Here is a 26,139-nt window from a genome sequence, read left to right as displayed (position 1 = left end):
GTTCCATTGTGCACTTTTCTCTGCTGAGCAAAATACTGGAGGCAGGAATTTAGCATAATGGGTACTAGAATGTAGGATGCATAACCCCTGCTTCACACCTGTGGACCCTGGCATGCTGCCCCCTTCTCCAGGCTCTTATGTCTTGAGCTACATATTGAAGAGCATACCAATGATCGGGTGTGGTAGAGAAAAGCAATACTACGAGTTCAGCATGTGGTCTGTGGCTGGTTCTTGAAGCAGGAGAGTCTCTATTGTAAGGACGACACAAGAAAAACAGGAATCAGAGAGGACAAGAGGCGGGCCCCTAAAACCACCTGCATGGTGCTATTGGGACCAACTGAGGAGACCTTTGAGATCACGTGAGGAAGTCTTGGCGTCCCCGTGCCTTCCTTTCTTCCCCGACGTGAGAACTTTTCTCGACGTCACATAGACGAGAAAAGAGCAGTGCCTGCACCTCAGGAAAACACGCAGGAGTTTTGTTTCTAAACTCCCCTACCTGCAGGTGGGCGAGTCACAGTTTTGTTACTGCTGGGTTGAATCCCGTCCCTGGTGCCGACACAGAAGCCACTCTGCAGGCCCCGGGCGCGCCACGGTGCAGTGGATTGATGGGGACAAAGAGGCCAGGCCTGCCTTGTTTGCATCTTCCCGATGACGCAAGAACGTTGCCAGCAAACAGGGGCAGGCGGGATGCTGGTGGATGCAGGAAGCTAGGTCGAGCCCCCTGCACCTTCTGAGTCTCTAACAGGAACTCCCGAGATCCCTCCCGAGATGGCTGCCTGCCGACCTTCTTGCCTCGAGTCTATCGGAAGGAGCGGAGGTTTGCTGCACCCCTCTGGGGACCCGGTCACTGCCCTACGTGTTTCACTTATGACTGATATTAGCCCAGTGAATTAAGCATTGATATTCCCATTTTAGGTAAAAAATAAACAAGGCCTTAGAGAGGTTAAGTCACCTCCCGGAATCACACTACTAGTCGGTGGGGCAGCAGGGATCAAAACCAGGCCTGTCCTGCGCCTGCTGGTGGGAACGCAAGCTGGTGCAGCCGCTGTGGAAAACAGTGCAGAGCTTCCTCAGAAAGTTAGAAACAGAACTACCCTACGAGCCAGCAATTGTGCTACTAGGTATTTACCCAAGGGATGCAGATGTGCTGTTTCAAAGGGGCATAGGCACCCCATGTTTATAGCAGCCCTATCGACAATAGCCAGGTTATGGAACGAGCCCAAATGTCCATTGACAGATGAATGGATAAAGAAGATGTGGTTTATACCTACACTGGAATATTACCCAGCAAAAAGAATGAAATCTTGCCATTTGCAACAACATAGATGGAACAAGAGGGTATTATCCTAAGCGAAATTAGTCAGAGATAGACAAATATCATGTGACTTCACTCATATGCGGAAGTTAAGTTACAAAACAGATAAACATAGGGGGAGGGAAGGAAAAAGAATATAAAACAGGGAGGGGGAACAAAACATAAGACACTGAAATATAGAGAACAAATTGAGGGTCTCTCGAGGGGCTGCTGGTGGGGGGATGGGCTAAATGGGCAAGGGGCATTGAGGAAGACACTTGTTGGGATGAGCACTGGGTGTTATGCATAGTGGAGGAATCCCTGGAATGTATTCCTGAAATCGTTATTGCAGTATATGCCTACTAACTTGGATATAAATAAAAAAAAAAACCCATACATCTAAAACAAACAAAACCAGATCTGTCCATCTTCAAAGTGCAAGCCCTTCCCTGCAATAAGCTGTCCCTCCAAATGACAAACCGCTTCCATGCACAACTGCATTTACCTTCATAATAGCAGAGGGAGGTGACTGTTATCAAGGAAAATGAGGCTCAGAAAGGTTGATTAAATTATCCAAAGTCCCAGATTCATGGGCCCTGCCTTTCTTCATCTTATGTTGCATTGCGCTGGGACCCGGGTCACAACGGTGGATGACATACGTGTTCTCACCTTCATGGAGCATCCGGCCTATTGAGAAGCTGGGTAAATTCTGCCACCCGACAACCCGTTACACTGAAGGAAGTGACATGAAGGGACACACCTAGTGTTGTGACTTTGGAATGAGAGAGGTGTCTGGGAAGGGCTCCTGGAGGAGGTGACGTGTAGGCTGAACCACAGATAAGAAGGGAGAAAGCAGGTGCTATGGAGAAAGCATAGGTCAAGCCCTGACTCTTAACGTGATGGGATTTGGAGGTCAGGACCTTAGGAGGTAAGGTAATAACTAGGTAATTAGAGTTATATGACGTCATGAGGATGGGGCCCCTAAGATGGGATTACTGTCCTTACACGAAGAAGAACGACCAGGACTCACTTGCTATCTGCTGTGCGTGTGAGGACACAGCAAGAAGGCAGCTGTCTTCACGCCAGGAGAAGGGCCCTCACTAGGAGCCCCAATCTGCTGGCACCTTGATTTTGACCTTCTGGCCTTGGGAGCCATGAAAAATAAATGTCTATAGTGTAAGCCCCCTGGTCTATGGTATTTGTTACAGGAGCTCTAGCCGATGAATACAAGCAGGACTCAAACCTAATCCAGGGAAGCCACAAGGTCTCTTTCCTCTGCCTGCTGCCTTCTGCCAGCAAGTAAGGTAAGAAATATCAGCAATGCAGTGTTCGCATTTACCCAAATGTGCCTGCATGGATCTTTCTGGAGTAGGCTAAGGACAGGTCCAGGGAAAGCTATTTGATTTCACTGGGGAGAAGGCAATAGACGGGTAGCCACGTACTGAAATGTTTTTGGGCGTTAAGTCAGTTTCTAGAGAAAATGGAATGGGGATGAACTGGCACCTTTGAGCATATCTGACATCCACTTCTTCATGGTTCTCAATACAATTTCACCAGGAAAAATTGTTTCTCAGTGTGGAGCTGGCTACTTCGAGGTAAAGGAGACCCCCTCAGCCTTGAGGGCGGGGAGTGAGGAGAGAGAGGCCAGAAGGAACTTTTCTAGAGTGAATGTTTTCTTTTTTGTTTGTTTGTTTGTTTGTTTTTAATCGGCTCCCAGCATGCCAGAGCTGGAGGAGAAATTAGCTTCAGCTAAGTCCAACTCCCCTCCCCATGTCTGACAGATAAGAAAACTGAGCCCCTGGGAAGGGGAGTCACCAGTTCAAGGGAAGTCATCTGTGGTGGCAGCACTGGGAAGAGAACTCTTGTCCATCCATCTCGGAAACAGAGACTTCTCCAGGGATTCTAAGCACAGAGTGGTTGCATAAAGGGAATTAATGGCATATTAAATTTATTGAAAACACAAGAGGAATAAAAGTCAGGGAGCCCTGGGACCCTATGGACTTCCCACCCTTTTCATGGGGATCTAATGTCCATGCGCTTCCCATTTCCCTGAGCCTATGCCTTCCTTCCTCTAAAAAATCTACCACCTTTTCTAAAAATGTTTATTTATTTCTTTCGAGAGAGAGAGGGAGAGAGAGAATCCTAAGCAGGCCCCTCAGTGTCAGTGCCAAGACCAACATGGGGCTCGATCTCACAAACCATGAGATCATGACCTGAGCCAAAATCAACAGTTGGACGCTAAATTGGTTAAGCTACGGAGGTACCTCATGAATTTTATTTTAAAGGACATATGGGCATGTTTAGAAATGAACTAGAAAAAGTCAAACATTATGATAGGAAATGGGCAAGATTCAGTCATGCATCAAGGCATAGACTGTAGGTATGAAAAAAATCTGGATTCTACTTCTGGCTGTCTATCACCTCCATTTTACATCTGACTTTCCTTTTTTTTTTTTTTTTTTTACATTTTATTTGTTTTTGAGAGACAGAGAGAGATAGAGTGTGAACAGGGGAGGGTCAGAGAGGGAGGGAGACACAGAATCTGAAGATAGGCTCCAGACTCTGAGCTAGGCACGAACCGTGCTGAGCCCAAGTTGGATGCTCACCTACTGAGCCACCCAGGCACCCCACATCTGCCTTTACTGAGGCCAGGGCACAATTGAAGTTTTCCAGAATGACTTCCCCAAGTGAGAGAGTTAGATGGAGCGTGGCTTTGTTTGGGTATCTCCAACGGGGTCCCTTAGTTCTGGGATCAAATGTAAAGATTTGGAATTACAAACACCTGCATCTCAGCGCTGGGAAATTATTGACATCCATACAAGTGAGTGCTCACATGCAGTCATGCCATGTGTATATTTATAGGCTGTTTCATTCCTACAAGGGTCCTAGGGAGCCGTGATTCTGAATCAGGTCAGACTGACTAGCAAATCGATCTGAGCTCTGAGTGCTGGGAGGGACCAAGCCTTTTTAGCTGTAGCTATTGCCACGTTTTCTCCCCTTTCTCCGCTTTGCGGCATAATGTTTTGCGAAAAAGACAAAGATAAATATTCACACTTAAAAGTAGAAGAATCAACAGATGTCATGGATATTTTTAAACCAATTACTGAGGCAGTCCTGCAGAAGCAGGCACATGAAATATAGATGTGGCTTCCTGCACCAAATCTGATTTATTTCTGAGAGCGTCCCTTCATCACAGCTTGAGCCGCATTCCAATGTAGCCAGAACAAACTGAGGAGGGAGCGGCGTGCCTGGTTGTTAGCAGCCCTGCAGACAATGTACAAGGCGTTATTACTGCCATCGGCTTTAATAGCAATAGCTTTAATGCAGAGCACAGTTTCTCACCAAGGGCTGGAAGCAGGAGGCATAGTGCTCTGACCCGGTCACGTGACTGACGAAGCAAGGAAATATCTCCTTCTGTTGCTCTTACCTTCTTCCAGTTTGAACGGAAGGCATGTCTTTTCTCCCCCCCCCCTTTTATACTTTATTGTCAACTTGGTTTTCATATAGCACCCAGTGCTCATCCCTACAAGTGCCTTCCTCAATGCCCATCACCCCATTTCCCCTCTCCCCACCCCCATTAACCCTCAGTTTGTTCTCAGTATTTAAGAGTCTCTTATGATTTGCCTCCCTCCCTCTCCTTAACTATTTTTCCCCTCCCCTTTCCCATGGTTCCCTGTTACGTTTCTCCTGTTCCACATGTGAATGAAAACATATGGTATCTGTCCTCTGGGAAAGTGTGACTTAATCCAATGGACACACGGAGGCCATGATGCCCAGATTGCATGCAGCTTCAGGAGGGGAACTCGCTGAAGCCTACGGTGTGTCCTCGGCTCTCCCGGTAGAGTTCCACGTAATAAGACCTCCCTGCCTTGTGGCAGGAGCTAATGCTCTTGTGGGATAGAGATGGCCCATTTTTAAAAAAGTTTATTTATTTATTCTGAGAGGGCAGAGGGGCAGAGAAAGAAGAGAAATGATCCCAGGCAGGCCCCACACTGTCAGTGCAGAGCCCCAATGCAGGGCTTGAACTCACCAACCGTGAGATCATGACCTGAGCCGAAATCAAGAGTTGGAAGCTTATGCTTAACCAAATGAGCCATCCAGGGGCCCCCGAGGTGTCCACATTACTAAGGACAGGTGCTCAGTCTAATGCATTAACCAAGCATCATGGAGCACCTAATTTGTGCAAGGCGCTGGAGACACAATTGCAAACAAGATAGACAAAGTCACTGCCCTCCTGGACTTTTTGGAGCGAGGAAGGAGAAATATCATTCCAGGAGTAATTACAAATGTAGTGAGTATTAATGAAAAGATGTTGGCTATCTTTCCTCCTTTCCTGTGTTTAATCCATGTGCAGTCTCCAGATCAGTACCAGCAGTTGCATTTGGAAACTTGTCAGACATGTGCATTCTCAGGCCCCATCCATCACCTGCTGACTCAGGAACTCTGGGGATGTTGTCTAAGAATCATTGATTTTACAAGCCCTTCTGGTTGTTTTGGTGCATGCCCCAGGCTGAGGACTGCTATTGTAACCCAACCAAGTCAAAACCCATGATCACTGAATGGGGATCAAAGACGTCCATTATTATAGTGCCAAGAAAATGCCCAGTAAGCCTCACAGTACGAGCTTTATGGTACACTGTGTTGGAGGCTGTGGTCTTGGGGCCCAAGTAGGCTATATGTCTTCCTCACATCCAGACTCTGTAGCCTGTCTGGGAGGAGGGGCGGGTCTTCTAATGCAGGGGACTCCTAGCCTACTAACTGCAGTGTTGCAGGACTACCTTGTAAACTAAGAAGAACAGACAATTTCAGGCCTTCACTGTCCACCCAAAGGGAGACCGGAGCAGGTGGACTCACCCCAGGGGCGTGGAGGTAGAAGGGGCGCCCTTCCTACAATCCCGAGTCAGGCACTGAAAGAGCACCGGAGGCAGGCTGCACCAGGTAGGAAATGACAACTTCTAGCTCGCTGATACCTCAAGGAAACATGGGTGGGGCTCTGATTGGAACCACTTAGATTAGCTACTCCTGAGGGTGCAAGGGAGGGTATGAAGCAAGTGTGACAAAGAGGGTCTGTCTTTCTCTTTTTGTCCTGGAGGAGCAGGGTGGATGTCTTGTCTGTCATGGGGCTGAGGATTGTGGCTTCTCCTAAAATGGGAAAATAGAAGATGCTACAAATAGGAGGATAGTTGTGGCAAGGTGTTTTAGGTGGGAGGGTCAGGAACATTTCGGAGCCACAGGGAATTTGAAGATTTTGTTTCCCATCCATTGGTTCATTTGAGGATATTGTTTCCCATCCATTGCAAGCTTTCAATTTCTCCTTTTGTCCTCCTGACTTTCCTCTATTTCTTTACTGTTAGTCTCTGACTTCCTATCTCTTTCTCTTATAACCTCTCTCCTAAATTATTGTCCTTACGCCAGGCGACTGTTACTGACTGAGGCTTGTGTAACTCTGAAGCCCGGGAGAATTTGATCAGAACTGTTACAGAGCATGGGGCTGGGGGTTATGTCTCTGCTTGGGAGGAGGGTGTGATTATGGGGAAAATGGCTGCCCACGCGCACGTCAGCATTGCCCTGAATTCAATCAGCCACTTGCCGAGGAGATTGGCTAAAATGTCCAGGATGTGGCCTTGAATCTCATCAGGGGACTGTCACCCAACAGGATGGCAAAGGAGCATGGGGGAAAATGCATCAACCTTGTGAGGTCAGAGAAGGAGGCTCACCACCTCCAGGACTTTGAAAACAAGGTCAGCATGGATGGGAAGTCCCAGAAAAGCAGCAGCTCCCCCCGGGAATCTTCCACATTGAAGTGTGGACGCTCTCATAAGTGGAAGGAAGGTCTCTGTCACCTTTTGTATGGGGAATGGTATTTCCCACTGATGCTTTAGCTTCCAACCATGCACGAGCGTCTCCTATGCCCACAGCATGAACCTGTCTTAGGAACACCAGAGCTCCTTACTCAGAAATGTCTTGTTCTCCACTGGGCTTATGGCCTTCATTTTTGATCACCTCTCCTGTGCTTCCTATCACAAGCAGGTGCAACACAATGGGATAAACGCTAGACAGGCAAGCAAAACAGACACATGCTGTAAGTTCATTTATGCATCCTGCAGCCCCAACTTGCAGCTCCAGGCAGTTATTCCAGGCGATGCAAAATATAGCACTCCTCTCTTTCCACCTGCCTTCCCAACCAGTTGAAAAATGAGGCGGAATAGGCAGGACTATGGAGAAACAAAACCTCTCTTGATTAATGATAATGTTTAGTTTGGGAGATGTTGCTTAGTTTAAGAGCCAAGATGAGCTTGCTAGTTCCTCCAGCCTAGACCTTGAAAGAGCCCATTGGAGGGAAATTTTGAGGATTCCAAGAACACACCCAGATCTCTGCTTCTCACTGGTCCCAAGGAGATAGAAGGAGAGCTCGAGCGGATAATGATCGTGGTGTTTGTTAGGCTCCCTCCAGCTTCTTTAGACATCAGGCCAATGGACTTGTCCTCCAACTCTGTCACTCACTCCACCACTATGGGGAGGTGCGAAGGCAGAAGGCCAAGCCTATTTAGGCAGAATCTTCTATACAGAAAAATGGTGGAGAGAAAGCTTTCCACAGCAACCTTAATGCCCTCATTCTTTCCTGCATCTGCTCCTCACTTTTCAAAACAGAATGGTGCACAAGGAAGATAAGATTTCAGATTAAAAAACTGTGAGAGGCTGGAGTAGAGAACTAATCCATTTGATCTCAAAATTTGGAGGAAGGCTGCACAGAAGAGGTGATGGGTGAAGTGGGCCTTGGAAGACAAGCTGGTGTTTGCTTGGAAGAAAGAGAAAGCATTCTTGGCAGAAGGATGGTAGGTACAAAAGTGGGGGGGGGCGGTGGAAAGTAAAATGTCCAGTGTGTCTTACATGTGGAACAATTTGCAGCAGGGCCATCGCCTTAGTAGATAAAACACAAGAGAAAGGTGTGTCTGGGAGGTAGGGTGACCAAGGACAAGGGCATCTTCCAGGCACCATCCTGGCAGGGCCAAGGACTTCAGAGAAAATCTTCCTGCTGATGTAGAAGGTTGTGTCTCTGGTGTCCTATAGCTCTCAGTCCAGCTACCATATCTGGGCTCTTGGCTTCCACCACTTGGGACCGGAGAGCCTTGTTCTTTTATGGCCCATCAGAGAAATTCACAGAGAAGTTAGGGGAGAGACATTCCTTGAAACCTTTCATGGGCACTTACATTTTCTAAAGAAATGGGCAGAATGCCAGAGTAGAAGTGGGAACCTTTTGAACCTATAAAACACTGTTAAGTTTCATTTTTAAGAGAACCGAATGAGTGGCTTTTTTTTTCTTCCAGAAATTCTTCATAAAAGCCACTTTGCAAAGTCTGGAGTGGAGGACGCATCACACTGAAGGCACTTATATTTTTACCTTGGAAGAGAAAGTGCTGCTGTCACTTCTCTTTGTTCTAAGGAATGGGATTTTTCTGGCCTTGTGAGCATGATGCTGGAGCAGTCCCCCCAGAAGCTTCCCTCACTTTTTATCAAAGTAGGCTTCATGTCTGGCGTGGAGCCTACTGCGGGGTTTGAACTTACCACCCTGAGATCAACACCTGAGCTGAGGTTCAAAAGGTTCCCACTTCTACTCTGGCATTCTGCCCATTTCCACAAAAGAGTCAAGAAGATATGAAAAGTGGGATGTGAATAGCATTGTTCTTTATTGCATGTGTGTCCATGCTGGCTTGGAATGAAATAATAGGAGTGCCCAGAATATGCCAAGCATAGTACCAGGCACTGTAGGTACTTTTTAAATCCTAAGAAACAGGATGTTATTATCCCATGATACAGGTGAGAAAACTGAGTCCCAGGACTGCGTCACTTATAATGCCAAGATTTGTGCTCTTCCTAAAGCGCCACACTTGTTCTCTAGAATGTTGGATCAGAAGTTAGGTGGAATCTTAATTTTTGTTTCTTCTCTTCCTAAATCCCATTTCTGCATTGTTTCTATCATGCTGAGTCAGTGGCTAGCTCTTTTCTTGTCTTTGGTCTACTTGGGGAAAAATATTCAAGCTATGACTTAAAAACATGAGACATTTGTCCAACATCCAGAGAATTGGTGTCCCATGGTGAGTTCTAATTCATACAGTCTAGGGACTAACTTACCCATTTCCAGAACTTTCCTTAGAAATTGCTTTTGAATCATGATCCATATATGAGTGAAAACATATGATATCTGTCCTTCTCTGACTGACTTATTTCATTCAACATAGTACTTCCAGTTCCTTCCACATTGCTGCAAATGGCATGATTTCATTCTTTCTCACTGTCAAGTAATATTCCATTGATGAGCACTGGGTGTTGTATGTAAACGATGAACCACAGGGATCTACCCCAAAAACCAAGAGCACACTTTACACAGTATATGTTAGCCATTTTGACAATAAATTGTATTTAAAAATTTTTTATTAAAAATATTGCTGTTTACTGTATGAGCCCTATCAGAAGCATCACTACATTATAGCTAAAATGTTTCTTTAATGTTTATGTCTAAATTTTCAAATTAATACATGTTCCTGAAGGGTAATTTTTAAACTGAAAACAGAAAAGACAAAAATAAAAATCTTTCAAAAATCCATGAATTGCCACAGTAATATCTAGCATTTTTCTTTCTTAGTTTTAGAGTTAAACCATTTTTAAATGTTTATTAATTCTTGAAAAAGAAGAGAATGTATGTGCATCAGCAGAGGAAGGGTAGAGAGAGAGAGGGAGAGACTGAAAATCCCAAGCAGGCTCTTCCCTGTCAACGAAGAGCTCGATGACCCAGGGGCTCGAACTCTCCAACCGTGAGATCATGACCTGAGCCAAAATCAAGAGTTGGATGCTTAACTGACTGAGCCCTGCAGGTGCCCCAGAGTTAAACCATTTTTGAACGTTTCTGAGACCTTCAAATTCTCCCCTCTTCATCTATATACTGAGTCCAAAAGCAAGTTGTGCGACTTCTCCAAGCCTTGGCTTCCTGCTCCTGCCATGGTTAGCATGAGGATGAAATGCAGCACTGTATGGGGAGGGAGTGGTACAGCACCTGATACAGAACTGGTCTCTACTAAATAGTAGCCAATAGCACTGTCACCCAAGTTCAGGCATCTGCACCCAGTTCATGGTGAACATTATCAGTCGAATGGAGTTGAAAGCGAGTGGCTCCTACAAAAACTGACAGAGGTTATCAAACCAGATTGGACAAGCCTTGTGGTTCTTAGGAAGGTTGAAGAGAGTCCTTGTGTTTGCTGGGATCCCCAAATGGTGCCACATGATACACTTTTTCTTTGTCTTTCCAGAGACCTACTGACTTTCCTTCTGGGGGCATTGATGTTTAAAAACAATAGTTGAGTACAATGTGAGCCCAAGGGGCAGGGCTCTTGTCTCTTTGATCTATTGCTTGTTTTCCCAGTACCTAGAAAAGTAGCTGGCACCTAGTAATTTCTTAGCATTTATTGTTGAATAAATGAAGGAGTAATTAAGCACTCAAGACTTTTCTAAAGAGATTCACATTATGCCAACCTGTACTTTTCATGCATTCACTCATTCATAAACATTTATTAAATGTGTATCATGTTCTTGGCATTAAAACTTCACTGTCAAGGGGACAGATATGAATCGGGCATGAATCTTACTTTCAAGGAGCTTCTGGACTGAGAAGGGAGATAAATTCCAAGGGAGAAATGCTACGTGACAAGGGAAGTACTTAGACAATGTTAGGAGTTTTCATGAGACAGTCCATGGGTTTTCACTTTTAACTGTTGGAACCAGAGTGAAATGAACATTTGAACAAACCCTCGAAAGGTACCTATATACTTGTTTATTCATCCAGTTTAGGAAAATAACCATGCATTTAGTGGGTAAATGAGTTAGATTAAAAAAACAAGCCCATAAAAGTAAACAGTCAATTGACTTGACCAGCTGTCTAACTTAACTGTCTAGTTGATTCAGTCAAAACAATCTTGTTTGGGCACCAATGCTCCCATATGTATTTCCATGGCAAATGAGAAATTCACCAGGCCCTGTGTCTTGTCTTGACTCTGCACACTGAGAGTTCTGACTTCAACAATTCATTAAAACCTTGCATCTGTGCCAAGATATCATTGCTTCTTTCCCTCCTTCTCTCCTTCATTAAAACGGAGTGATTATGCAATCCTATCCCTCTGCACAGGGCTCATTCTAAAAATGTCTTCTGCAAATGTCGTGGCCATCATGGATTGGCACCAGGAGATGGCAGGAGATGGCGGGAGACGGCGAGAGGTGACAGCAGCCAGCATGAGCTCTTCTGAGTCTAGCTTGGAAAAATGCTTTGTCAGGGATGGGCCATGGGTCACTCCCAGTGCCAAGTGCATGGAGGAGCAGGAGTCAAAGGGAGAAGAGAGCAGGGGCAGTGCAGGGAAGGTGAAGTGGCAGTTGAGTGGATGACAAAAATCATGGACTCTTAGAGCTCCCAAGAAGTTTGGCTACAATGAGGTCCAATATGTTTATGTCACAGATAAAGACTCTGGTTCAAGAACACACAGCTGGTGGTGGTGGTGACACCAAAGTTGGTAGCAGGCTTTCCTTTCCTCGTCCTCCTGTGTCCCATCTCCTGTGTGGAGGGTAGGAGATGAGCAGGCACGTGAGGAAGGCCAGGACCACTCTGTTCACAGGTGGCACCTCTTGGCCAGGCTACTTCCTGACCCATGAAATGGATGCAGGTGGTTCTGAGCCCAGTAGCAAATGCTGTAGAGGTGACGGGAGAGCCTTTGAGAAATTAGATCCTGAAAAAGAAGGGGTGTGGGTAAAGGGGTGGGGAGCCAGAATGAACCAGCTCTTCAATGGTGCAGAGAAAAATGTGAAGGGTCCTCCTCCCGTGAGTGACAGTCGTCACCATCTCGAAGTCACCCATGGCCGACTGCCACGTTTTGCAGATTGAGTGTTGATATACTGCATCCTAAACCAAACATAGCAGTCCTTCAAATTCCAGCCTCCCCTCCAAATTTCTAAACCCATTAGTTCTCCCAACTTCCCCAAGCCCCGTTCAAATTCCAACCTCCAACCTCCCAGACTGTGACTCACAAGTCACACACAACTCAGCACTGATGGATTATCTGCTGCCTGGTAATGGCTGACTCTCATCTCTTTGTTCTGAGTGTGAGGACTGTGCAGGCCAGAGGGCTCTCTCTTCTGTTCCTGCTTTGCCCTTTGTGAGTTCCTAGTAAAGATTCGGATGAGTTGTTCCCTCCACTTCCCACAAGCTGTGAGAAAGCCGAGGGGGCTCTCGGGGCCTCTCCCAGCCTAGTCCTGCCCCACACTGGCTCAATGGGGAGATCAACTCCAGGGACACACTTCCTTTCGTGGGAACCCACTTAGGGAGATAGCGCAAGTGTCTGGAGGGGAACACAAGTCTTTCAGAGATTTTCCATGATAAACCTCTTTCTCATGCTTAGTACTGACTCAGATGGGGAAGGAGGGTGCTGACTCAGATGAAGGAGGGGTTGGTGCTGACTCAGATGGGGGAGGGCGATAGGATAGGATGAGATGCTCTTTTTCCAAGATTCCATCAGCATCTAGCTCTGTTATAGCTTCTCTAATACTTTTCTTCTTTTTAGTCATATTTTTTCAAGTTGTGGCAGGCAAGGAAAAATCCTTTTAGCTTATGTTCCTCAGAATTACAATAGCTGTCATTGATGGGTGCTCACTAGGCACTAGGCACTATTCCAAGGGTTTTCTATATTTAATGTGATGCTCACCATGCTCTGAGGGAAATACTCTTGTTCTTACACACCTGATGTCTGCGAAAATCAAGGCACAGAGAGGTTAAGTGACTTGCCCACGTGTGGTAAAGTGGCAGGGTCAGCACTACCCGAAGCCAGCCAGTCTAACGCGCATGCTCCTACCGAGCTTTCCGTCTCTGTTTTAGTCCTGCCTTGTGGCTCTTTTAGACATAAAAGACAAGAATGTGACATCCTGGGTTCTTCTTGTGACAATTAGGTCTGAATGCAGAGGGTATAGTCACTCTCCACAGATTGTCTAGTGACTGGATACAAGAGGTATATTTTGAGAAGATTAATTTGAAACCCATGATAAAACTATTATTTTATGGAGAGCCGGGCCCCTATCAGGTCAGGTTGAGTCACATGAATTTCTTTTTTTTTTTTTAATGTTTTATTTATTTTTGAGAGAGAGAGAGAGAGAGAGAGAGAGAGAGAGAGAGAGAGAGAGACAGCATGAGCAGGGGAGGGTCAGAGAGAGAGGAAGACACAGAATCTGAAAACAGGCTCCAGGCTCTGAGCTGTCAGCACAGACCCTGATGTGGGGCTTGAACCCACAAACCATGAGATCATGACCTGAGCCGAAGTTGGATGCTTAACTGATTGAACCACCCAGGCACCCCGAGTCACATGAATTCCTGTTTGGCTACTTCATCACTTCTGATGCTGCAGCAGGGGTCAAGGCAGGGCGCTGAAGGAGGATGGCACAGACCAAGGAAGACCAGGCCAGTGGACCCATTATTCCCGCTCCCCAACTTTTTACACCTGGATGATGTATATCAGTCAGTCATGGCCACCTTTCCTGGTGAATCCAGATGCAGCCTCAGACTTTTTCTCAATCCTCTGCTAATAAAGCAATGTCTACCTGCAGTATGGAACTGGAATTGAAGACAACAGCCTAGCTGGCTAGCTGAAAAATAGCAAGACGCATACAGGCATAGGACAACCCAAAGCTAGGTAACCCGAATGGTAAAATTTGGTATGCTGTCTGGGTCTCTGAGGCCCCAACACTCCTTGCCCGACACCTATTTTTTGTGGTGATAATTTAGAAGCACAGCTCAGACTTCTGGACTCCTTGAAATCCAGTTCCAAGAAAGCCCAAGACCTACTGACAAAAGGGCATTCCTGCTCTGATCTACTTTGAACTCAACCTCCATCACTAGATTGGCTATTCCCTGCATCATTTAGTCTTACCCCCACCCCAACGCAGGGGAGACTTTACCTTACCCCAAGTGTGTGCAGATACCTCTGGGCTACAAAAGGGTAATCACAATCCAAGTGAGAGACAGAAAACAGGAACAGGTGGAGATTTCAATAACGTGAAGCTGTCCTATAATCCTAACTCCCTCCTCTATGGGACTTGCTACATCCTGGGCCCTGTTCTGAGTATGTCACATGTAACTCATATGGATGCTTACAATAATTCTATGATGATGGTTGTATTATTACAGAAGGGAGATTAAGGCAAAGAGAAGTTATATAATCTGTCATGGGCATACAGAAAGTAAGTGCCAACTCAGCCTATAACCTGGGCCAACTGGCTCCTCAGTGATGCTGCTCTGGAGTCACTACTCATTGGCCTGCAATCAATCATGACAGAAAACTGTGATGATAGCTCATTTCATCTTAAAGTTGTCTTAGGAAAGGAAAACATATTCTTTTATATTGGACTATGCATCTGGGCTAATGGTTGGGTTTTGAGAGGAATACTTGGTATTAGGGTGGAGGGAAGGAAGGATATATTCTTCAGTACCTGCTACACGCCAGGGACCATGTTAGGTCCCTTTACATATGGTCTCTCATATTTTTTTCCTCCTAGCCTTGCTGTTTTTTCCCTCTCACACGTGATTCCTGGGAAGGAGATTCGCTCTTCCAAGGTCACACAGCTGGATGGTGGTGGAGTTAGGAATTCAAAGCCTACTCAATTTGCCTCTGCACTCTAAATTTCCCATTCCACTCTAGGAAGTTAAAGAATATGCTTCTAGTGGGGCACCTGGGTGGCTCAGTTGGTTGAGCATCCAACTTCAGCTCAGGTCATGATCTCATGGTCTGTGAATTGGAGCCCCACATCAGGCTCTGTGCTGACAGCTAGCTCAGAGCCTGGAGCCTGCTTCAAATTCTGTATCTCTCTCTCTCTCTCTCTCTCTCTCTCTCTCTCAAAAAATAAATAAAAACATTAAAAATTTAAAAAAATAATATGCTTCTTGAAAGGAGAAAAAGGAAGTTGATTTGGTAATACAGAACTCTGGTGCTTTGCTATTTGAAGGACCCTTCTGATACTCAATCCTGAATATTTCATATCAACTTCAAAGTTCACTGTAATTGGGAAGAGATAGTGGGAGGGGGTAGGGGTGAGAACCTGGAAGATCTTGGTTAGGTTTTGCAGAAGCCAATGATTGCTACGATCCAGGACTATATTCTCTGGTCTATGACCTAACTCAAGGTATTGTTAGAAGGCAATTAAATGTTCTAGTTTGAAGTAAGTTACACTTAAGGAAAGAGAAAGAAATAGCAATGTGTAGAAGCCCCAATTCAAGATGATCCTTTATTCTGATCTGCTTTCTACAGCTGAGAATGACCTCAGTGTTTTCTACTTATTTTATTGGAAGGTGAATAATGGCTTCTTAGAGGCTCTGAATTTCCATTATTGTCAGGGATACAGTCTACTGGTTTATTATGAGGGAACAGAAGTGCTGTTTGGGGAGAAAGGCCGTGCCCCTGAGTCTGTCTTGACTTACCTTGGCTTTAACAACTTCTTTCCTTCAGGGCAGTTTCTGGTTTCTGGTTGGAAAGATCTCAGTGTCTCCCCCCTGGCTGCCAGGACGAATAAGAAGCTGCCTGACATCTGGCCTCTCATTCTCAGCGTTGTTAAAAATTGGATTCCCCAATCCTTGACTTTCCTTGACTTTATTTATCCAAGTTCCTCAAAGCTTCCTGTATACAAATAGTGCTATTTGTGAGAATAAAACCTCAGAGGTTATAAGATGTCACTTTACTTTCCTTCTTTTCTTCCATCCATTCTTCCATCCATCCATCCATCCATCCATCCATCCATCCCGAACCCCTAGAGAGTACCCACCCTATGCAAGCTGGAGCAACAAAAAGTTCAAAGTGCAAAGGCCAGAGGCCATAAAGAGCTCTGCCTGTTTGAGGAACAGAAGAAGACAATGTGGTTGGAAGGTGGGGAAAAAGAGGGATACCAGAAAGGGAGGAAGGGTCCGCCATGGAAAAGACCATGGATTTTAACCTAACTACAGTGGGATGCCATGGCAGAGTTGTAAGTAGCAGGACCCTCTGAGTTGATTTTTTAAAAGAAGTCTAGCTTCTCGCAAGACTGGATTACAGTGCAAGCATGTCAACACAGACTGGTTTGGTAGGCATTGCAACAGTGGAGGCAAGATGATGGCTTGACGTGAACTGGTGGGCAGCAATGGATTTTAATTAAGTGATTATATTTGGGACATATTTTGTAGGCAGAGCTAAAAGAACTTGCTGATGGACAAGGGGAAGACAGGCAAAAAAGAAAGATCAGATTTTTGGCTAGAGTAACGGAGTAACTGCTGGTGTCATTGGCCAAGAACAGGCAAGCTGGAGTTTCAGCAAGATTAGAGAATCTAAGGTCCTTCCGACTTTAACTGTCCTTGAGTCTCAATAGAAGCCCAAAGCATGTGTGCTGGCCCCAGCTTAGCCTAGACTGTATTTTAGGTTGTTCTTTGGTGAGCAGCTGTGATGGTCCCAGGAATAAAGGCTGAGTGTGCACGAGGCCCCGCTGAGGGCTGAGAGGTGAAGGCCCAGCATCTGGACCAAGCTTTGTAGCAGACTTGATGAGCCAGCACAGGCAGAAGCAATGATGCTCGTTAGAGTCATGTCCTGTATTGTGTCCTTTGTCGCCTGAGGGGCACAGAGGGATTAGTTGGGAAATGTCAAGAGGCACATTTAATGCCTTGGAAAAATCTGGGCTAGAAAAACAATCACCATTTCAATCACTGCCATTTATGCAGGGGTGTTAGGGTTCAATGTGTATTTCCACATACATTATTCTATTTGCTTCCCACTGTAACCTAGAAGTAGGTTCTGTGGTCCCCATTTTATAGATGAGGAAACTTTTTTAAAACCTCTTATTTTTTTAACTTTTTATTTTTATAGGTAAATGCTACCCCTCAATGTGGGGCTCGAACTCATGACCCCAAGACCAAGAGTTGCATGTCTCACCCGCTGAGCCAGTCAGGTGTCCCTAATGGAGGAACTCTTAATGAGATCATATAATGTGCCTAAAAATTGTCAGAGGCTTATGAAGAAGTAGAAAGATGAAGGGAGTAAGGGTGGAGATAAGAGTTAACTATTTTTTTTAAGTTCAGGGTACACTGTGGAAACAGGGCTAATATTTGCTTTGAAAGTTTTGGGGAAGGCAAATATTAGCAAAGATATTTGGAACTCAATAGGAAAAAAAGACCCAGTTTATCATAAAATGCTTGATGAACTAGTTTAAGGCTCTATGCTTTTGTGTCTGTCTGCTGTACTTCTAAAGGTCTTCTCCTTCATCCATTTTGGGAAGGCTTATTCCTCCTTTAAAACTGAGCTCAGATATTATATCTGACAGCCTCCAGGGGAATTTTATTATTTGAAAATCCTTTTCTTTCAGAAATTTCCCTTCCCAGGAGGAAAGGCAAGTTGATGATATCAGATTTTGACCACGTCAACCCTTGTAATGATAGCAAATTGAAGGTAAGATTGACACCTGACCCAGAAAACTTCCTTTTTCCTGAGAGTTTGAGCTACAGGGACCCAGATACTGTCATCTGTGGGTGATGGATTTTAGAGGTGAATAGTCACATGGAGAGTAGAGCCAGAGTGAGCAATCCAGTAAGTCAAAGACCTGTCTCAGGTGATGTTATTAGGGAGATCAGGAACCACGAGTGAACAAATGAAATCAGACTACATCCATTCATTTATGCAAGAACATTCGTTGAGTGTCCAGATTCTGCAGACTGGCCCACTCGACATCCCTTTCTAGCCTGTCTTCCTGTTCTAAAGGGATAGGAAGCCAAACATCACATTTGTGGACTTCTCTGCTGCCCGGCTTCTGTACTGGACCAGTTGAGATGCCAGCCAGAGGTAGGGAACTTGCAGCCTTTGACATGCATGGTGGTTGGCATGTTTGGTTCTCCAGGGTCTGAAGACTGACTTGCCTTCTGGTCTCTAGCATCATAAACACTGAGCAGTAGACAAATGAACAACGGGGTCTCCAAAAGGAAAATCCTTCATCTCTCCTGGCTTAGTTGTTCCTGTTAGAATACATCTATGCTTACCTCCTCGGACTTCTGTAAAGTACTTCATGCCCTATGATAAGTTCGTCTCTGCTTTAACTGGATAAATGAATTCCACTGTTTTCACCCAAGCACCTTGACCCAGTCATGATTTTTAGTATCAGGTCTGACTATAATCAAGAGGCCTTCATGGAAGAAGGAATCTGAGAGTCTGAGCAGGTTGGGTTGGAAGGCAGTGAATACGGGGTTAGTATTACAGGATGGAGCACAACACTGGGAGTTAACCACACTCAGTGGTAAGACAGGGAGTAATCTCAAACAAGGTGTCTGTCCAAGGGAAAACTCTGCTGGACTCACAGGATGATTCTGTGTAGACTATGTCGTAAGAACTTTGCTACAGTAATGTGAGGGCCACGCAGACATTAGCATGAATGGGGCTTGTTGGAAATGAAGTCTCAGGCCCTGCACCCTCAATTACTAAGTCAGAGTCCGTGTTATAGGAAGATCCTGTGTTTCACAAGAAAGAACAGTGGATAAGATACTCTACACTCTGATGTGGACCCTAAAGAACAAAAGAAACTCTGACAAGATCAAACAGGGATGGAGTCTCAAGCTTATACAGTTTAGGCTGGTCTCTTTTATAAAAAAAAAAAAGCATACAAAATTCGAAACACAAAATTAGCTATGCAAAGATACATATATTTAGAAGGAGCACGTGTAAGCGAAGAACCCTAAAGATGAAATTTCATCAGCATTACAAAAAAACAGCCTCGGCTCAAAGTTTTAAGTTTTCTGGTGCAGAGACTTTTCTAGAACTGCTCAAAAACATACTTTATGGCTTTAGTCATGGGACTGATATAAGCAAAAGTCAAATGCATAGACTGATTCTGGGACCCTTGAGATAGCATCTAAGCATTGATTGGGAATGAATGAAAATCGAGTAACACAGTCAGCCCGGTGAGTGTATCTACCACAGACACCGGCAAAGGTTGTGAAACAGGGCTTCCTGCACCGCACCTGTCAAAGGTTGACACCAAACCACCTTATGCCCATTAGGCTGTAGATTTAGAGGGCAGGCTCTGAGCTTTATACATCCCTGCACCCTGGTACTTACCATAACCTCGTCAGCCTAGGGGCGCCTGGGTGGCTCAGTCGGTGAAGCGGCTGATGTCGGCTCAGGTCATAATTTCCTAGTTGGTGAGTTCAAGCCCCGTGTCAGGCTCTGAGCCTGTTTTGGATTCTGTGTCTCCTTCTCTCTCTCTGCCCCTCGCCCTGCTCAAACTCTGTCTCTCCGTCTCTCTCTCTCTCAAAAGTAAATAAACATTAAAAATAATCTAGTCAGCATACTTGCTACAATCTATGGCTGGTCTCTTCTTCCTTCCATCCTTTGCTACAACCCAGAAAAAAGTTTCCTCGTTGGCCCCAGGGTTGAGCATTGCCTATGAAATGGATGATTTACTGGGATTCTAGCTGCGCGGTGGGTGAGCCCTTCCCTCCAGTTATCACACCCTCTGGGGGGTGGGGCAGGGGAGGAAAAGGCAGGGAGGCGTTTGCTGAAGTCAGCTTTGGCCTTTTTTGGCTGTGTGCTCTGAACAGCCAGCTCAGGGGTGAAATGGAGAAGGAGAGGCAGGGATGCTCTGCAGGAATGCTCCCCACTGCTCCAGGGCCCTGAGGCTCTTCCAGGATGCAGACGATGCCCTGAACATGGTCGGGGTGCCTTCCAGCCCTAAAGGGCTTCCACTTCCACTGAGATTAACACATGGTACCAGAGAGCCTCTAGTCAAATACATAACAACCCACATTACAGCCAAAACCCCGGTAGCATCAGGTCGGGGGGACCAGGGAGGGGTGTATGGGAGCGTCTCACTACTCAGCTGTGAGGTATGGGCCAGGCGATGCTTGAGGTGAGCCAGGAAAATGAATCTGGAATGAGTCCTACTGACCAGTGATCATTGTAGGCAGGGGGTCTGGGCACGTGAGTAGGCAAGGGCACAGCCCTTCTGGAAACAACTTAACTGTTGAATAACATACAAGAAAAAGGTGGAAAACAGCTCTTTGCCCATATATATGTATCAAAAAGTTAGGGATGGCAGTAAAACTTTGGACGCAGCCAGTATCCAACAACAGAGAAATGGTTAATATATGAGAGGACATTTGATGTTTTTGAAAATTAGAGAAACTTGGGGTGGTTGAACATGTTTTGATTTTATAACAAAAGAGAAGATAAGCTTTGATAACCTTGGTATGGACTAACTATCTCTGCTCTGACCCATCTTTTATTTTTAAAAAATTGTTTTTACTTTTAATGTTTGTTTATTTTAGAGAGAGAGAGAGAGACAGAGTGCAAGTCGGGGAGGGCCAGAGAGAGAGGGAGACATAGAATCTGAAGCAGGTTCCAGGCTCTGAGCTGTCAGCACAGAACCTGACATGGGGCTTGAACTCTGACCAGTGAGATCATGACCTGAGTTGAAGGCAAAGCCCAACCAAGTCACCCAGATGTCCCATCTTTTAATATTATTATTATTTAGAGAGACATGTATGCACAAGACAGGGTGAAGGAGAGAGGCAAAGGAGGAGAGGGGGAGAGAGAAAGAGAGAGAGAGAATATCTTAAGCAGGGTCCGTGCCCCGCTTGTGGGGCTCGATCTCAGGACCTTGGGATCATGACCTGAGTTGAAATCAATAGTCGGATGGCAAACCCCATCTTTTATTTTAACTTTATTTTTTTGTGAGGGACAAATCCACTGACACCTGAGAAAGTGCTTTGTGCCCCATAAAACACTGTGAAAAAAAGAATCACACTGCACATTTGCTCAGTTCTGGTAGGAATACCTAAAAATACGCACTTGTCATAACTATAGTCCTATTTTTGCCTGTCTTCTTATTTTAGGACTTTTGTTATGCTTTTTTATTTTTTGCTTTTGTTGTGAGGCAAGGATGTAGTATTTTAAAAAAACGATTGAAGTAGTACATATTTTGTGTGTACAACTAGATGACTTTGGGGATATGTATACACCCTTGAAGCTATTTGACATCTTTTTTTCCCTCCTCAAACTTGATGATGATCTAATGGCCTAAATCCTTTGCTTTAAAAAAATGCCTTTGGGGACACCTGGGTGGCTCAGATGATTAAGCTTCCTTCGGTCTCTCAATTTCAGCTTGGGTCACGATCTCATGGTTGTGAGTTCAAGCCATGCATTGAGCTCTGTGCTGACAGCATGAGGCCTGCTTAGGAGTCTCTCTCCCTCTGTCTGTCCCTCCCCTGCTCACACACACACACACACTCTCTCTCTAAAAATAAATAAACCTTTTTAAAAAATGCCTTTTTATAGTTCTTCTTATTCTGTCTTCTATTCTTCTGCCATTACTTCTTGCTCCCGGTGTTCATCGTTAACAATTTTAAAGAATTGGCACTTAACTCTGAGCAGGAAATGTGAGCGGCAAGTAACTAAGACATTGTCCATGCCTTCTGAAACATTCAGTCCAGTGGAAAGGACACAGCTCTCGAAGAAGGGACCCAATGGTTACTGTTTGCTAGCTCTGTGCCTGGCCTGGGCTACGTACAGTAATTTCACTCTTTGCCAGAATGCTCTCAGGTATTATTGTGGCCCTAATGCAGACGAATAGCTGAATTTATTTGTTCAAGGTTACACATATAGAAAATGGGGTGCTGCGTCCTAGACTCTGGGTCTGGTGTTCTCTCTTGTTCAGCAAGAGAGCGGGATGCAGGATTCAAATGGGAGAGAGGCTAAATGTCTTGGAGAAGACAAAAACCCCAAGTAAGGGCCCTTGCTCCATTTTTATTAGGATCAGAAGGCTTACAAGTGTGATGGGCATGCACAAAAGGACAGTGAAACCATGAACATTAACTCATGGGCATGGGGGGTGGGGGACTTGAAGACATGTGGTGTTAGGGGTTTGGGTCCATACAAAACAGATTTCTGGTGTTGCGTGAAACGTTGTTTACAGCAGACATGAGGTACCACCTCTGTTGACCTAAATTGGCTGAAGGGACAAGAAAGACACGGAGAATACTACCTCAGGGTCAACACCTTTCTTTGCTAATTTGCTCCTCTCTGGGCAACTTCGCACTGCTGCAGTCCATAGTCCTGTTTACCTACTTATCTATTTTGTTCCTACCTTCCCATGAAAGCAGGCTTCTGCTATTGTAGTAAGTGGGGGGTGTTTCTGCCCTGAACACCAAATCTAGTTGACCTCATTTTTGATGCTTTCATCCTGAGGCTTTTCTATTCCTATATCTTTGTCTTATATTTTGGGCCTTTGCCCTGTTTACCTCATTTTGTTTACCCAAGCTTGGGTGCATTCCTCCTGTGGCTGTCTAATTCTTTATGCCTTGTTAACTCATCCATGCAAGCTCAGGGGATTCCGAAGCTTATTCCCCACAGTGCTAGGATTCAAAATCTGGTACTTAGACACCAGAGAGTCGCAATTTAAATGAGCTGGAAAGGTTGAGAAGTCTAGTGTGGTCCTGCCTGCCATGGACTCTTACTGATAGAGTCAAGTCAGGCAGAAGGATGCTGCAAGACCTCAAATCATGAGCAGCAAGTCAAGTTTTTATCAGAAGGCTATTTTTCCCAGGCATCCAAAGGTGGTGCTCTAGCCTCCCTGATAATTAGCAAAGGTCAGTGAATCAGGAGGTGCCTTCCAGGAGGCACATTTCCACTTGAGGACTTTGGCTCTCTAGTGACCCTGTGCTCTATGATTTCAGTGAACAGAACCTGAGTCCTCAAAATGCAAAAGGAAGCCTTTCTCCCATTCTCCTTCCCTCTCTACCTCCTTCCCTGTTGCTTCCCATGACCATTGAGTCCTAGTCACAGAGGAGCCTACTCCAGTTATTTCATTATTCCATTTTGTGACAACTAGACTCATTATTCGAAGGCTTATCTTTCTGGAGAAAGGACATTCAGTCTGCACACTCAGCTTTCCTCTGGATACTGTAGACCAAGGCATTATCTTGTAACACTTTTTGGAATCGGTTTTCTACCTAAGCTTTGTGTGTGATCATCAGTGTTGATGATTAATCCATCTTATTCTTGATTCAGCTTCTAATCTAAAACTATCAACTTGTAGTCTTCTATATCTACCCTTTCCCATTTACACAGAGGAGAACACATATGGATAATATCTCTTTCTCTGTATCTACAGCTCTCTCTATTCTCTATCTGCCTGAAAGAGAACACCTGCAGAATATCGAGGCAAAGTTCCACACTTCATAGAGAGGGATTGAGGGACTAGAGGGAAGGGAAGTCAATAGATGATGATGTGCTAAAGTACATTTTACTGTGGTCCCATGCTTTTGGGGCTCCAGTAAGGTAATTTGCTCACACCCTCATTGCCCTTCTCTGCTTCTCCAACTATCCCCTCCCTTATAGATGGAAGTCATCTCCTAGAAAACCTAATTTCATATATTACCAGCTTTGTGACCTGAAAAGCTAGGTCTCATTTCTTCCAGTTCCAACCCAAACAACCCTAAGGGATGATTCTGATCACTTTTATTTAGGTCACATGTTTGCTCCTGGATCAAAAACGGTGGTCAGGTGAACTGGGTCTCCTGTTTGGCTGGCCAAGGTCATGTGTTCTTCCTCTTACCCACCTGCTTGCCAGGGAGTTAGGATATTTTAATTGGGATTACAAGACTGGAAGGGTGGGGAGAGCAATATTCTAAAGGAAGCTGGTCTCCTGAAAGTGGAACAAAAATCGATTGTTGTCCAGTGTCATGCAACTGATTTGTTTGTCTGATTTTTGTAACAATCATATTGCACTTCATCTCACTGCATCCCCGTCCCCAAAAGAAGAGGAATGTGATTGGAAGGTCTACAGGAGAGCTATTAACTGAAAACTAGACAAACATGACTTTCCTTCTTAAGAAATTTGATATTCTGTCACTTGCATTTTTTTTAGTGCTAAAAAAACCCCAGTCACTTCACCGTAAATTGGAGAGTTGAATGAATTAATGGTCTATAGGGTTCCTTTTAAACTTGTTGACCTAAGGTCTTCTAGGTTTGGGGGAAGCTGTAAATTTTTCTAGGTTTCCCAGTTTTGTGTACATTTTTAGAGGTCATACCAATGTCACTGGCTACTTATCTGCTTAAATGTTTAAGGAATTTAGTGCCAATGCAAGGAGGGCTTGAATGTCCTCCTCACCTATGTGTGTTGGTGAGACACTGCATTGCCAGCAACACTCTTCTTCAGGCCACCATATGAAAAAGAGACCATAGGGGTGCCTGCATGGCTCATTCGGTTAAGCGTCTGACTTTGGCTCAGGTCATGATTTCATGGTTTGTGGGTTCAAGCCCCGCGTTGGGCTCTGTGCTGACAGCTAGCTCAGAGCCTGGAGCCTGCTTCAGATTCTGTATCTCCCTCTCTCTCTCTGACACTCCCCTGATTGCACTGTCTCTCTCTGTCTCTCAAAAATAAATAAATAACTGAAGAAAAAAAAGAAAAGAAAGAGACCATTGAATGGATTCCTGAAGGTTGGAATTTTGCCCACCTGGGATGGATTGGGATGCTGCCAGGAGCCACCTGGATGCAGGGACTTCTATTTTCTGTCTTTCTGATGAAATAGATGGTATCTATCTAGGCACCTCCATTGCTCTTCCTCTCTTACTCTATTCTCTTTTCTTTGGTGGTTGGTCAATTCTCCCCATCACCCCCACCCTGAACTTTACAGGGGACTTTTATTATGGTTTTTCTAGTTATTCTTTCTTTCTCTTTCAGGACTTTGCTCCAGGCTACCTCAGGGATCACTGACCAGGCCACTAATGGAATCCCTTAGCCAGATTTCCTTCTGGGTTCCATCAGAAGCCTCCCCTTATCAGTGACTCTGGAAGTGCTACTTCCTTGAGCAGGGAATTACAGGCCAGTAGTTTAAGCCAGAAGGGGCTGACACTGTGAATGGTGCATTTAGCACACTGACATAGAGATAAAGAAGAAATATGGGGACCTATTCTGTAGATCAAGATCTGTGAAGCACAAAGAAGAAATCCGGAGCCTCTGCTTCTTATGGAGTTTACTTGGGTTTCTTTGCAAGAATGAAGAAATACATGTCTTTTTACAACTTTACTTTCTCTTATTTTTTATTTCTTGCTTGGCTCCTTCATCCCATACAAAGACACTGCAAATCCTTAGATAGGTGGCAGAACCTAAATTACAGGGCAACAAAATTGGCCAAATCCCTTTGCAACAACCTTACAATTAAAGCAACTCTAGAATTAGTTGATGGGATTTGTGCTTCTCCCTTTATAGATGAGAACACGGTGGCCCAGAAAGGAGAAATGGCCTACCCAAGGTCACAGTCAATTAGTGGCAATGCTGTGAATCAGATCCAGGTCTGCTGACTCTTCGGGGGCCTTCGAACCTCACACAGTGGGCATATTTGGAGGGCTGGAGGGCAGTGGTAAGGGAAGAATCCTGGCTTGAGCTCTTTGCATTTGGCAGGCTCTCCTGGTGTTTTCTGTTGACTCAATTCTGCGACAAATTTCCTCCTGCTTTTCCTCAGCATTGGTTTGGGCCAGCTGTGGGTCCCCACTGTGAGGTGACCACGTGGAGCAGGTGGACCAGGCATTTTCATTTCATAGTCCATTAGCTCTTGGCAGAGTAACTTTTTTTGTATCCTTGGCCTCTCAGGTCTTATATCACCTGCTAGGTCAGCGGAGGAGGCTATGGTCTGGGAATCTGATGCATAGATCCAGTTAATAGGACTGGATTTGGCCGCATAAAAGTTTCCATTGATTGCTAAGAGCCTCGCTCAGAGATACTGTGTCCTCTTTTTTATTTTTTTCCCTCCTACAAGTTCT

General features: G+C 45.1%; 1 long non-coding RNA gene across 1 annotated transcript; it reads left to right on the top strand.

The window, feature by feature from the left end:
* Positions 1 to 25,405, top strand: LOC115279487. Its single transcript, XR_003903465.1, has 4 exons — positions 1 to 817; positions 2,503 to 2,598; positions 17,699 to 17,781; positions 25,061 to 25,405. It is a non-coding gene; the product is annotated as an uncharacterized LOC115279487 (long non-coding RNA).
* The last annotated feature ends 734 nt before the right edge of the window (positions 25,406 to 26,139 follow it).

Source organism: Suricata suricatta, chromosome 15 (assembly GCF_006229205.1).
Source record: "Suricata suricatta isolate VVHF042 chromosome 15, meerkat_22Aug2017_6uvM2_HiC, whole genome shotgun sequence".
NCBI lineage: Eukaryota > Metazoa > Chordata > Mammalia > Carnivora > Herpestidae > Suricata > Suricata suricatta.
The sequence above is the reverse complement of the archived record's forward strand: the minus strand, read 5'-3'. Positions and strand labels throughout refer to the sequence as shown.